The sequence below is a fragment of the Amblyomma maculatum genome, chromosome 11 (assembly GCF_055883805.1).
Source record: "Amblyomma maculatum isolate TAMU_Amacu chromosome 11, ASM5588380v1, whole genome shotgun sequence".
NCBI lineage: Eukaryota > Metazoa > Arthropoda > Arachnida > Ixodida > Ixodidae > Amblyomma > Amblyomma maculatum.
Genome location: NC_139354.1, coordinates 97,633,255 through 97,647,767, shown reverse-complemented (window position 1 = coordinate 97,647,767; position 14,513 = coordinate 97,633,255). Strand labels below are relative to the sequence as shown.

Genomic DNA, 14,513 nt, shown 5'->3' with positions numbered 1-14,513 from the left:
GCCCGAGGCTTAACCAACCGGGAGACGGGAGATCTATCGGGAACGGACGCGCCTGTCGAGGCGCCGCGCACACACGCTGAGATAACGAACTTTTATCGCGAGCTGAGATGCGCGTACACCACCCTCACCCCTACCTCGACCGGGCGCAAGCCACGACACTCAGACATCTACAAACAAAGGCAATTCTTAGGCCCTACCGATTATCGTTAATTACGAACGGAGAATTCAACCCTGCATGCCGGCACTGTGGTGATGGGACGCAGGCCACTCAAGACAATATACTGTGGGAATGCGGCAGCAATCTCCTGTTCCGCCTGGCGTGGAGTGCGGATGCGCTTCACGTCGGCTCCGTGCGAAGAAAGCGAAATTCGCCAGTAGCCCGAACCAGCGGCCTATTTTTCACCAACAAGAGCCCTGTGAAGGTGAGCGCCAAGCCCATACCAATTTTCGGTCCGATCTGACCACTTTTCGAGCCCCCACGGCCCATTTCGCCTTCAGCCGCCGCGTCGCCCGAGCTAGGCCTTGCTCCGCTGGGAGCTAGGCCTTGCTCCGCTGGGAGCTAGGCCTGCTCCGAACGCGACCTCCAAGCACAAAGCCATCATGAAGGTGCAAGTGCCAGGCAAAGCTATTGACCCTCGGGACTTCAATCCGTGGGACTGGACTCACATTCTTAGCGTTCCCGCCCGCACCCAGGAGCAACAGCAGATTCACCAGATATCCGCTATGCAGACCGATCAGGCAGACAAGCCTACCACAGACGCTGGAGCGGCATCATCTGCCACCCCAAATACTATCAAGGTCCAGGCATCCGAGCAGCTGCGCGCCGCCCGCGCTGCCGCACAAATGTCACGACAGCAGCTGCCACTACCGATTGAAGATTACAAGGTGATTTTCAGCTCCCGTGGAGGGCTTCACCTCACCAAAGTACCGCCACGACAGCTGCGCGTCTCAATCTTGAACGCCACCGCGTCACTCGAGGAGCCCACCCGCACCCAGCTACGCTTTCATCCCACCAATAACACGTGTACAATGAGCACGCCACATCAGACCGATGCACTTATGCTGGTACAGATCACCGAAATTAATTACCACGACACCGACTACGCCGTAGCAGCCTACATCGCTCCCCCGGACGGTGCGTTGAGAGGAGTAATCTCGAACGCTTACTGGAATTAAACCCCCAGGGAGCTACTGGAGGATCTCGTGAACAGCAATCCCCGTCCTACAATAGTGGACGCTCGACGCATGGGTGCCACTCGATCAATATTAATTACTTTTAGAGAAGGACCGGTTCCTCGCACAGTTATTTACGGCGGGGGACTCCACAAGTGCACCCCTTACAGAGGCCACATGGACGCTTGTATCAACTACGGACAGCCAGGCTACAGGACAGATGTGTGCACGTTTCCACGTACGAGCAACTGCCCGAGGTGTGGGAAACCACATCCCAAGGAGACTGTCCCTTCCTGCACTCCGGAATGTATTTTATGCGGAGAAGCACACATGACGGGTACGGGGAGATGCAAGGCTAAAGGGCGAAGACCTACAACCAACCCTGCAACTCAATACCTCTCTCGTAAGGACAAGCCGCCCGGAGACGCTACTCAGAAAATAGCACTCAACACCACTCGATCCACGTCGCTTCGCAAAGGAGAACGCGCAAATGACCAAAAAAAGATGTCATGGGCCGACCGAGAAGCTGAGGTCATCCCTAAACAAACCCCGCCACCCCAGCCACATCAATAGGATTCACGCGACAAGGAGCTCCAGGCCCTGCGAGAAGAGGTAAGCCGCCTTTTCTCCCTTATACAGACCCCACACCAAACCTCCTCATCCACCCTCCCTTCCCAAGCTATACCTCCTGCCTTTTCTCCAACATCCCCATCCACGCAACCACAGCCCAAAAATAAACGTACATCAAAACCCCCACCTTTCACACATGATGCTCTTTAGCATGTTGAGGCAAAATTTGAATCAAAGCTAAAGGCTTTAGAAGCCCGGATAGATTCCAAAATCGAATCCCTCTTCACCAAACTCGAGAACGAAATTGACTCGATGTTCTCACGTTTGGTTCATATGCTCGACATGAGAATGACCAGCATAGACACCCACAATCAAACATTAGAGCACACACAAACCGTTATCTTGAAGCACATCAATCTCCAACTACCTTCTCTTCATCCCTCGCAACCACCACCCTCTTCAACTGCTAGCGCACTTGGCTCCCAATATCTCCACTATGGCGGTGCAACAACTTAATTTACCCATTCTCCAGTTGAATTGCCGCGGCTTCCGGGGCAAGCGTGCGCCTTTCCAATTACTCCTTCCTATCCTCACCCCGCCACCCCTAATCATCCTTCTCCAGGATATGGCCACTATAGCATCGCTGTCTAGGTTTATGCCCTTCCACTCAGATACCACGGATAAACCCACGGTGTCCACTCTTATTCACCGTTCAATAACCCACCAAACACACTCTATTACGTCAGAGACACTCTGCGTTATCACGGAAATAATGCATCACCCACACACAGTGCCCTCCATCTTCATTGCCAATATATACCACTCCCCCATCTCATCCAATGTCTTCCCTGGAGATGCTCTTGCGGGACCTCCACCGACTCGCTGGCAAGAACCCTCTCCTCATTGGAGGGGACTTCAACTGCCAGCACACCGACTGGGGGTACAGTTATACTACGGGCCGTGGTCGACGCCTCTGGTCCTTAGTCCAGGAGCTGCGCCTCACAAAACACAACAATTTCCACACACCCACGCGAATCGGCACCAGGGTCAGCATGGACACCAGTCCGGACCTAACGCTCAGTCGCTTCCTCGGTGGCATCACCTGGACAAGAAGACAACACACACTGGGAAGTGATCACTACATCATTAACATCTCGCTCCCCTTTATGCAATCCCGCCACACACACATCACCCACAAACTGGTGAACTGGGACGCCATCCGCGCATTGCGGAAGGACGACACAAACACAACTATCACGGACATCGAAGAGTGGGTAGAATCACTTATGACCGATGTCCAACACAATATCCGGCTAATTACAGCCACACAGGGCACCCCACTCTAGATTCCCACCTAGCCCACCTCTGGGAGGCATACCACAGCTTACTCGAGTGTTGGAAATGCAAGTTAAACAGAACGCTTAAAAAGCGACTAACCGCACTGCAGACGCAGATACAACAGCACGCAGAGGAGGTCTGCCGCTCTAATTGGAGGCAAGTTTGCGATGGACTCGCCGCAAAAACTGTCCACCAAGCGAGCTTGGCAATTTCTGAGACATCTCATAGATCCAACACAGTCAAAATCCGCTACACAACACCATGTCACAGGCCTCGTACACACACACCACAGCGACCCGAATGCTCTCATTGGCACTTCAGCGAATATACACCTCACCTGGCACATGCGACTTCATGCCCCCCTACTCAGGAAAACCTAACCCGGAATTAGAGGCTGATATTTCGGAAACGGAGGTAAGAGCGGCCCTCCTGACGCTCCGCACAAATTCAGCACAGGGACTGGACGAAATCTCCAATTCTATACTCAGCAACCTTGATGACAAATCAATCACACAGATTACAGACTATTTCAACAAATGCGGAGCGGAGGGCACCCTCCCCCAGTCCTGGCGACACGCCAAGGTAATATTTATACCAAAACCCAACAAGCCTCTTAAACTAGAAAGCCTGCGCCCAATCTCGCTCACCTCGTGTCTCTGGAAACTTTTCGAGCACGTGGCACTTGCGAGAATGACACTTCACATGGCGGACAACGACCTTTACCCGCACAGTATGGTGGGATTCCACCCCCATCTCTCCGCTCAGGACGCCATGCTGCAGCTCACTCACGACATCTTTGACCCGGCTATCCCGGGCTACACATAGGCAGTCCTGGCCTTGGATCTTTGGAAAGCTTTTTATCGCGTCGAACATCAGGCTATCATGACTGCCCTCTCTCATCTGAACATAGGTGTACGGATGTACACTTATATCCAGGTTTTTTTAACGGACCGCATGGCTGAAGTTCATTTCGGTCCCCTTGCCTCCCAATCCTACACCTTCTCAGGAGCATCGGTAATCCACAGGGTTCCGTCCTCTCTCCTTTCCTATTCAAAGCCACGCTCATTCCACTTGCCCGGAAACTGTCCACGATACCTCATATTAGACATACCCTTTATGCGGACGACATCACACTATGGACCACACACGTTATCGATGGCGACATAGAGGGTACCTTGCAAAGCGCTGCATCCCTCACACAAGAACACGCCCAGAGCATCGGACTCTCATGCTCCCCAGAGAAGTCTTAGCTACTTATGCTTTGACCCACGACCCGCGGATGCCCCACCACACCGATTGTCATCGAATTCGATGGCCGTCCCGTCCCAGAGGTGAATACGCTCCGGGTTCTGGGACATCACATCCAGAACAATGGCAAAAACAGCTTAACTCTCAAGAAACTAAAGCTGGTGACAGGCGCGATATCGCACTTCATCCGAAGAGTTTCGGGCCATCGCAGAGGCATGAAAGAGACCGACCTATGTCGTCTAATTCACGCCTTCCTCCTCAGCCATTTCTTATAGACAGTCACCTATCTCCGACTCAACAGGCAGGAAACGGACGCCTTGGACTTCATGTTGCGCATGGCGTTCAAGACGGCCCTACATCTCCCAATTATTACATCCACAGAACACCTTCTACAGCTTGGCCTCCACAACACAATTGGGGAGCTTTGGAGGCCCATCGCCAAGCCCAATACTTGTGTCTCACCAAGACCTCCATCGGTCGCCATATGCTGGAGACTTTAGTCATTTGTGTCCCAGTGAATGACCGTATACCCTCCTTCCCATACCTCGCCCCCTCCACCAAGACCTTCTCATCAAGCCTCTCCCTCGCAACATGCACCCCCAGTATATCGAGGAACGCCGCCGAGCCCGAGCAGCGGCGCTCCACAAGTACTACGACTCCAAAAAGGATGCCGTATGGGTGGACGCCGCATGCACGAATGAGGGAGCGGTATTGGCCGTTACAAATTCCGTCCTGCAGCCTGTTGCTACTTCCCCCCCTCGGTCACCTCCTCGGAGGCAGCCGAGGAAGCAGCCATCGGCTACGCGCTTGCACACACGGAAGCACGCTACATAATTTCTGACTCTAAAACTGCGCTACTAAATTTTGCGCGTGGTGGAGGTCACATTTCTGCATTCAGCGTACTGAGATCGCCCGCCGCTAACCCACCCCGCTATGTGGAGCTGATATGGATGCCTGCGCACTCCGGGAATCCCGGTAACGAGGCCGCCAATGCGTTAGCCCGATTTTCTTTAAACCGGGCGCCGGCGGCCTCCGATCCGGGATTCACGTGCGACCGCAAGCACTACTTCAGTGAGCTAACGCAGGCCTATCGGGCCGAGCGACTACTCTATTCTCCACCTCACCCATCTCTAGACAACTACCACCAGACGCTCTGGCGACGACTACAAACGTGCACCCTCCCGTCCCCTTATAGTGCGTCTCGCTTCCACCACACCCTCACCAATCCTTCCTGCACCCTTTGCAACAACCCCATGGCCACCCTTGTCCACATCCTGTTCCAATGCCCGGCGGATCGTCCCCCGCGGGGTCTAGAGCACCTTACCGTAACGTGGGAGGACTGGGAGACCCTGCTGCACTCTGAGGACCCGGTTCGGCAGAAGATCGCCACAGACTGGGCTGCCGATGTCATGAACCATAGGAACATGAACGTTTGAGTGTACTGGGGCCGTGCGGGGGCCCAGGGGCATGCATGCCCCAAACTCCTCTGTTTTAATAAAGTTATTACCACCACCACCTCCTCCAAAGGTGCTCTTGCCAACTCCCTCAGCGGAGGAATGGGACAAGCTGTTGGCCAGCCCAAGAAAAACTATGCAACTGGCCCTCGTCATGCGAGCTCAAGAGGTCGCTCCCGACTGGAGGCAACAAATAATTCCTTTCATTTTGTGGCAATAAAAGTTGTTACCACCATCACGGCTCAAGTAAAAGACGTGACCACACATGGAACACGCTGCAAAGATGATTTAGTTGTCCACAGAAAGTGTGACAGATTGTGCACATTTCTATTTCTATGAACCAATTACGAAAAGTCCGCTTCAAAGCTCAAGTTACCACGCATGGTACACACTGCAATGATAACTGATGAATAATGCGAGCTCCCACACCGAAATGCATGTGCAGTAACCGAGAATTCACACACTCACACAGAAAAGCATCATATTTTGATGTAGCCTGCGTATATACACCTTGTTCCACCACGGTAAAAAAAAAAAACGCTTTTCAAAAAATGTCTCGAATGGCATCATTTCGACATTAAGCTCTTTGCCGCCCGTTCCTAGAATTCGCGTCGTCGTTGCCGTTGTCCCTCGTAGTCAGTAGAGATAACCTTACTGCTGTATTTGAAGCAGTTGACAGGGCCATCCAAATAGCAGGCTCCACTCCTATAGTGGTAACGGGTGATTTTAATGCGCCACACGTAGACTGGGGATATATAGGAACACACGCAAGGGCACCAGCCTATCTCAGTACATTCAGAAAAGTAGGTGCGCCCTAGTCACGGACTTTACACTAGCCACACGCATTGGCAACAGTGTCAGCAGAAATACCAGCCCAGACCATACTTTTACTAAGAACGTCCATCAGGCTAACTGGACTCACACGGGAATCTACCTCGGCAGCGATAATTACATCCTAACAGTTACGCTGCCGTCTGCTAGTTTACGGCCTCAGTTTCACCTTAAACCTATTGTAGACTGGGACAAGTTCCGCAAAATTAGAGGCCAAAACCCGGCACAAGAAATTCATGACTATATGGACTGGGCTTCTCAGCTCCTACGGGATGTATACTTAGCGAAAAATTGGCCCCGGCAGAACATATTGGCGATCCAGTTGACAGCAGACTACTCCACCTCTGGGAGGCTATCAGAATTTAGAGAAACGATGGCTCAGGCAAAAACTTAGTCGCAAATTAAAATTGAAAATGGCGCAAACGCTCCAGCTCATACCGAACACGCGGCCGAGCTCTCGTCACAGCAGTGGAATCAGTTATGTAACCGATTAGACGGCACTCTACACACGAAGAACTCGTGGTTCCTCCTCCGCCATATGCTAAACCCATGTTCCTCACGTTCTGAAAATTATAAACAAATCACCAAACTACTGCCCGACGCGGAGAAACAGGGGCAAGACGTTGAAGCAGCTCTTAAAGCCACATACTTAACCCCGACCTAAAGCAGGAACCATTACCGGCTTACAAAGGAACCCCCATTTCAGACTCGGACGCTCCCATCACAGTGGCGGAGGTATGGGCTGCCTTGGGTAGGCTCCGCACCACGTCCGCACCAGGTCTTGATGGAGTAACTAACAAAGCGCTACGAAATTTAGACGCCAAATCATCAGCCTCTCTCACTAGGTACATGAATTAACACTGGGACAAGGGCACGCTGCCCCCGGAATGGAAATCAGCCAAGGTAACTTTCATACCAAAACCTAACAAACCTTTAGACCTTAAGAATCTGAGACCAATCTCTCTCACCTCCTGCACAGGTAAAGTCGTAATTCTAAATCGAAAGCACGTAATTCTAAATCGACTTAACTGATACATGGAGCAAAACCAGCTCTTCCCCGCCACCATGCTTGGCTTCCGCTCGGGTCTGTCAACTCAAGACGTCATGTTACAACTTAAGGAGGATGTTCTCAATCCCGTTTTCCCTCACATCACCAGAGCTATCCTTGCATTGGACCTCACGAAGGCCTTTGATAATGTTGTCCATTCCTCCATTTTACAATCACTGAGCGACCTAAACGTGGGCTCTCACACGCATGACTATGTTGCTGCCTTTCTCAGCAATCGATCCGTCTGCCTACAATTAAGCACAGTAAAAACTTGCCCTTTCACGCTAGGCAGTAAGGGAACGCCCCGGGGAGCAGTTTTGTCCCCATTTCTTTTTAACATTACTCTTATCCCGTTAGCGAGGGATCTTGACAAAATTCCTTCCATCTACCACTCTTTGTATGCGGATGACATCACCATATGGGTCAATACCGGCAACCATGGCGAAATAGAATCCAAACTTCAGCTGGCCGCTGACACTGTTGCTACGCATGCAAGCAGCATTGGTCTAAGCTGCTCGGCAGCTAAATCTGAGCTCATAGTCATGGACCTAAAAGAACGGAACCCCCCTAATATTCAAGTCACATTAAACGACACCCCCATCTGCAGGGTCAATAGAATCAAAATTTTAGGTCTCAGTATTTCTGACAACGGCTCCACCGCTGAGACCATAAAATTAATTCGTGCTGCCATTTTGAATACAGCCTCACTAATTTAGCGTATCGCCAATCGCCGTCACGGCAGGAGGGAAGCAGACACACGTCGCCTCATTCAAGAATTTTGCCTATGAAGACCTCTACCTCACACCCACGGAGACCGAGCAACTCAGCAGACATATCCGCACAGCCTTCAAAAGCGCTCTCCTCCTCCCTAAATCAACTCCTGAAAAACTACTTCAACTAAGGGTTCACAACACCTTAGGAGAGCTGTTTGAAGCTCACCTCAGTAGTCAGTACCACAGACTCTCACATACCGAATCCGGCCAAACTCTTCTGCGCCGAATTGGGATAAACCTACCCGGTCATACCTCGGCCATGCGCAATCCTCCCACCGCTGTTAGCAACAATCTTTACATTCCGCCTCTTCCCAAAAATACCCACCCGGAGCATAATCGTGAGAGACGGAAAGCTAGAGCCAAGGCTTTGCACAAGCACTACCCTCCTGGCGCTCCGGCAGTTTACGTAGATGCGGCCGAATATCCGAATATTCAAACCCACTAGCTTTGGCATTAGCCGTCGTGGATGGATTCCACAACATGATAGTCAGTGCGTACATTCCAAATTTGCAGGATTCCCTTCAAGCTGAAAAAGCAGCAATTGCCCTAGCAATCACACACTCCTCTGCTGAGTATATCTTCTCAGACTCCAAAACAGCAATTAGTAATTATGCCCATCGCAAGATCCACTCCCCGACCGCAAGCATTCTAGCATCATCCCCTCCACCGAATCACCTCGTCACCCTCCTTTGGGTCCCTGCGCACAGTGAACACCCAGGCAACACGGCCGCTCACTCCCAAGCCCGAGCACTCGTCAACCAGACTGAAAGCGACCTGGTGCCTTCGTCTCGCCGTGCCAGAGATCGGCTTCTTAACTACCACGACCTCACCGTATTTTATAGAAATTCCCGCCTCCTCTACCCTCCTCCGCATAAATCTCTTCCCAAAAGCGACCACGTTTTCTGGCGCAGACTTCAGACGGCCACAGTCATGACCCCTTTCCTTCTCTCTATTATAAACCGTGGCGAAACCTCTCCTCACTGCCACTTGTGTCCTGGCACCTGAGGCGACTTTACTCACGTCTTCCTGGTCTGCCCAAACAAACCGAAGCCTCCGTGGCAAGGGCCAAGACATCAGGAGCGGTAGGAGGCTGCTCTGCGCAGCTCGCTACCGGAGGTACAGCTTCTGACAGTGAGCTGGGCCCGAGGGGTTGCTGAAGCTCAAAAGTGCCCGGCCATCTAGAGCGGCCTGAGGGCCCATCGTCGTCCTGCTCCCTCACTTCCCTTTACCCCCCTCACTTGGTTCTTTTTTGACTCATTGAAGTTGCTACCTACCTACCTGTCCCTCGTAGCTTCGAATTCTTTCATTCAATCTATCGAAATGCTGAAACAGCTGACGAGCTGCCCTCAAATTTCGCATTAGGAAGTACCGCAATCGTCGCCAATTTTCTCTTTTTAACACTCCACAGCTCAGAACGGGTTATTCCAGTGTCGTTAAAAAAAACGTTCAATCCTTAGGTAAGACAAGTGATGAGGATTAGGGATTAGAATCTGAGAGGACTAAGAAATCTTCAGTTCAGTTCAGTTCAGTCGTTCAGTCGTGTCCGACTCTTCGTGACCCTATGGACCATTTCACGCCACGCTTTCCGGTCTCTCACTATCTTCCTAACATCACATAACTTCATCTGCAGTGCCTCGAGGATGCCATCTAACCATCGCGTTCGCTGCCTACCCCTTCTCCGGCGACCGTCAACCTTTCCCAACATCAAATCTTTCTCCAGAAATCTTACATGAACCGAAATAATTTGCCAGTAGTGAATGACCAAGCATCCCTTAAGGGTAATGTCTTGCGTGTAAAAGTAAACTTTCCGGGCCACGGGACTATGCTTTGTTTTTTCGAGCACTGTTTTGTCTACTGAAAATAATTTTGTTGACTATGGTCCCAAAATTATTTTCAGTAGACAAAACAGTGCTCGAAAAAACAAAGCATAGTCCCGTGGCCCGGAAAGTTTACTTTTACACGCAAGACATTACCCTTAAGGCATTCTTGGTCATTCACTACTGGTAAATTATTTCGGTTCATGTAAGATTTCTTGTTGACTATGGTCCCGCCCCGCCGGGGTGGTGCAGTGGTAAGACGCCCGACTACTGTGCCGGAGTTCCCGGGATCGAATCCCGGCCTCGGCGGCTGCGTTTCGATGGAGGCGAAACGAAGTGGCGTCCGTGTGCTGTGCGATGTCAGCGCACGTTAAAGATCCCCAGGTGGTCGAAATTACTCCGTAGCCCTCCACTACGGCCCCCTTTCTCTCTATCCACTTTCATTCCCACCTTCATCCCTTCCCTTACGGCGCGGTTCAGGTGTCCACAGAGCAAGTGTGACAGATACTGCGCCTTTCCCTTCCTATGAACCAACCAACCAACCAACCAACCAACTATGGTCCCCTTATCACGTGTGTACACTGTCTGAAACCCTAAGTAGGGATTTAGTTTTTCAAACATGCAGGTTGTCCTAGGAATTCTTCGCTGCAAGAATAATATTTACATGGCTTCATTTGTAGCGAGAGCTACATGACGCCACTTCTTCGTGACCGCACTTTTGTTGTTGTTGCATTTTGGCAATGGAGGCACTCACATGGTGTAATGTATGGTGTTATATATCGGTGTTATATATATCGTGGTGTTATATATCGTGCCCACATATGAGCCGTTACAAAGGAAATGTCTGTCTCCTAGGACACTTGAGGATGCGACCGAAGAGAGGAGAGATTTACAAGAATGAATGTTATTGTTCATCACGGCTGCCATTGCTTTTTGCCCGAGCATAGCGCGCCTCCCATACTTAGTCCTTTTCTCGGAGCTGTAATATTTGTGGAGCCCTTCGTCCAGAAACGGCGACGGGGTTCATTGTTAGCGAATGGTGTTTCGGTGAAGAATTGTACACTATGGCTAGAATGTATAGGGCCTAGAATGGAGAGGAATGTAAGAATAGCAGGAATATGAACAAAGAGAGTGTTGGGGATGTGGCGTCCTCTGGTGGTTTAAGTCAATCAGAAATACTCAGTCGATCTGCGGGCATCTACAAGCTCGTAAACTTAATTGCGGATACCCAGCTCGAGTAATTTGTGAAAAGTAAAGCGAAAATGCGAGTGGTCTTGAATGCGATGCGAAGCCTTGCGTCCGAGATGCAGATCTCATCTCTAAGAGTGAGGTACGGCGTAAAGGAATCGGCTGAGTTAAAATGCATGAATAGGACAACATAGACCTCGGGGGGCTCCGGAGGTGTTGAAGGGTGGCTGTTCCTGGCCCTACGGAGCTGAGACGGTTCAACGGTTCAACGCCACTTGTAGCGGGGGATGGTCAGCTATGTATTTTTTTCTGTTGTAGGCCGTCATTGCACCCGCAACCGCTTAGGTGGTGAACGACGGCATTTCCGGTGCGCGTCTTTATCTCCCTTATATTTTTTTTCTATACGTTTTCTCTTCTGTCCGCCCGAGGCAGAAGTGGCTCAGTTACAGAGCCAGTAGCAGCCCCGTGCATTGTCTCTCCTTCTTCCTACAGCCACAATAACAACATAGACCGCACTCCTTCACGCATATGTGGCGGTCAGAACCTCTACGGATGAAGTGCGAGATTGCCCCGATCATCTGCCCGAGTTTTCTTATGATGAGCCTGTTCCTACCAATGTTTTGGATTTGACGTCGTACGACCTGAAGAGTGGACACCTCGAGAATGGGGCGACCTTCGAAAACAAAAGTTACAGGGTGGTGGGAAGGATACGAATGATGGTATGGGGGACTAGGAGCTCGGAAATCACTGGTGAACCCTAGTCTGTGGACACCCTTAGCGTGCTCCTAATTTTGTGTGGTTTGATGTCGAACTGAAACCGATTATTAGAGATACTGTGGTGAAGTTTTTACTTTGTCTTAAGGTGGCCGTGTTTTAAATGGTCCTGCATGTCGCTATCCCTACCTTGCTGGGTCCACAACATTGTGACGAGCCATCCCAACACGTGGCGGATGCTGCGTCACCTCATAGACCCCACCAACACCAAAACCCACGCTAACATTGAGCAAATCAAGGCCAGATACAAATTTGACAGAACCGATGAACAGCTCATTGACCGACCTAAAGACATATATATAGGCCCCGACTTTCCGGCAGTGGATAAAGAATATCAGGGGGCGGAGAATGCGCTACTGGACGAACCCATTCTAGTAGCAGAGGTCAGAGCCGCGCTCTTTGACCTCAAAAGAAACACAGTACCTGGGCCAGACAAGATAACCTACGGCATGCTTAGGAACTTAGACGACAACTCTATAGTTCACCTTACTGCATATTTTAACAAAGTTTGGAAATCCGGGGACGTCCCTAAACACTGGAAACATGCCAACATAATTTTAATCCATAAGAAGGGCAAAATCTCGGGTATAGAAAATCTCAGGCTAATTTCACTGACCTCGTGTCTAGGCAAATTAATGGAGAAGGTAATTCAGACGCGACTAACTCGATTCGCGGAAGAAAACAGCATCTGGCCCCACGAGATGGTAGGTTTCAGACCACACCTTAGCGCTCAAGATACCATGCTAAGGCTCAAACACAATATAATAGACAAACAAAAGACCAAAGATACAAGAGCAATATTGGGCATAGACTTAACCAAAGCGTTTGATAATGTCAGCCACTCGGCAATCCTTGACAGCCTGTCAGATATTATCGTAGGGAAGAGGACCTTTGATTACGTCAAATCATTTCTCAAAGACAGAACAGCAACTCTGCATATGCAGAGCCTCAGATCGGAAGAGATTAAATCAGGGGCACCCCACAAGGGGCCATCTTATCCCCCTTCCTATTTATTCTAGTTATGAAAGACCTCCCGCGCAAATTAGGAAGCATCGAAGGGCTTAAAACGAGCGTCTACGCAGACGACGTCAACGTTTGGCTCATTGAGGGCACGATGCGTCTATCGAGGAAAGGCTCCAGCGGGCAGCCGACATCATAGAGCTCCATGCCAAAAATAAGGGGCTGAGCTGCTCCCCGACGAATTCGGAACTACTAATCATCAGGCCTCGGACGAGGGCAGCCAACGCATCTCCTCCCAGAATCTCGATAGAATTGAACGGGAAAGAAATTGTGCACGTAGATGAGATCCGAATTCTGGGCATGCTCATAAGCAAAACAGGAAACAATCCCACGACTATAGCTTAGCTAGAAGCGCATGCAAACCAAGTGGTAGGCATCATTAGAAGAATCTCGGCCAGAGGCAGAGGGCTAAAGGAGAACAAGTTGAGACTGGTCCAGACCTTTATCTTGAGTCGGATTTGCTACTCAACCCCATTCCTTAACATCAAAAAAGCAGACAAAAACAAGTTAGACGCCATAATAAGAAAATGCACCAAACGAGCACTGGGATTCCCAATCTCGACCTCAACCCTGGCATTAGAGGGAATGGGGGTGCATAACACATGGGAAGAGTTAGTGAAAGGAACGAGAACGGCGCAACTCGAACGCCTAAGTCTAACTGAGACAGGCCAGCAAATTTTAAGCTGGATTGGACTACAAGGGAACAAAGGCACTAAACACCAGACGTTCCACATTGAGTCCAAAATTAGGAAAGCCCTCACGATCTACACAGACGCCGCTTTTGACGATGACGGGAACTCTGTCGCGGTGGTAGTCGACGGGTCCGGAATAGAGCAAGGCAAGATATATACAAGCAGAGTAGACGCCACGGCAGCGGAGGAAGCAGCGATCGCCCTAGCGTGCTTTAGTACGAACGCGAAGGTGATTACCAGTGACAGCAAATCAGCAATAAGGAATTTCTTCAAAGGCAAAATATCACACTACGCGTTGAACATGTTATCGAAAAGCAACATAGACAGATCGCTAACCCTAACTTGGGCTCCCGCTCACACCAACATACCAGGAAACGAAGCGGACAACGCCCTTGCCGGAGCGCTCATTATCCGGGGGGGGGACGTCGGCGTCAACAATAACTTTAAGGTCGAGATGCTCGCGACCTACAACGAAGTCATTGAGCACTACAAGTTAGGACGGCGGAAATATCCACCCCAGATAGGTCCCTCACATCCACAGACGCAGTCACCTGGCGCCGCCGGCAAGCCAAGAACCACATGTCTCC

The 14,513-nt window shown here is 50.6% G+C and overlaps 1 pseudogene; it reads left to right on the top strand.

Annotated features, from left to right (window-relative positions):
• The first annotated feature begins 8,204 nt into the window (after nucleotides 1-8,204).
• Nucleotides 8,205-9,617, top strand: LOC146174464 (uncharacterized; annotated as a pseudogene).
• Nucleotides 9,618-14,513: the final 4,896 nt, after the last annotated feature.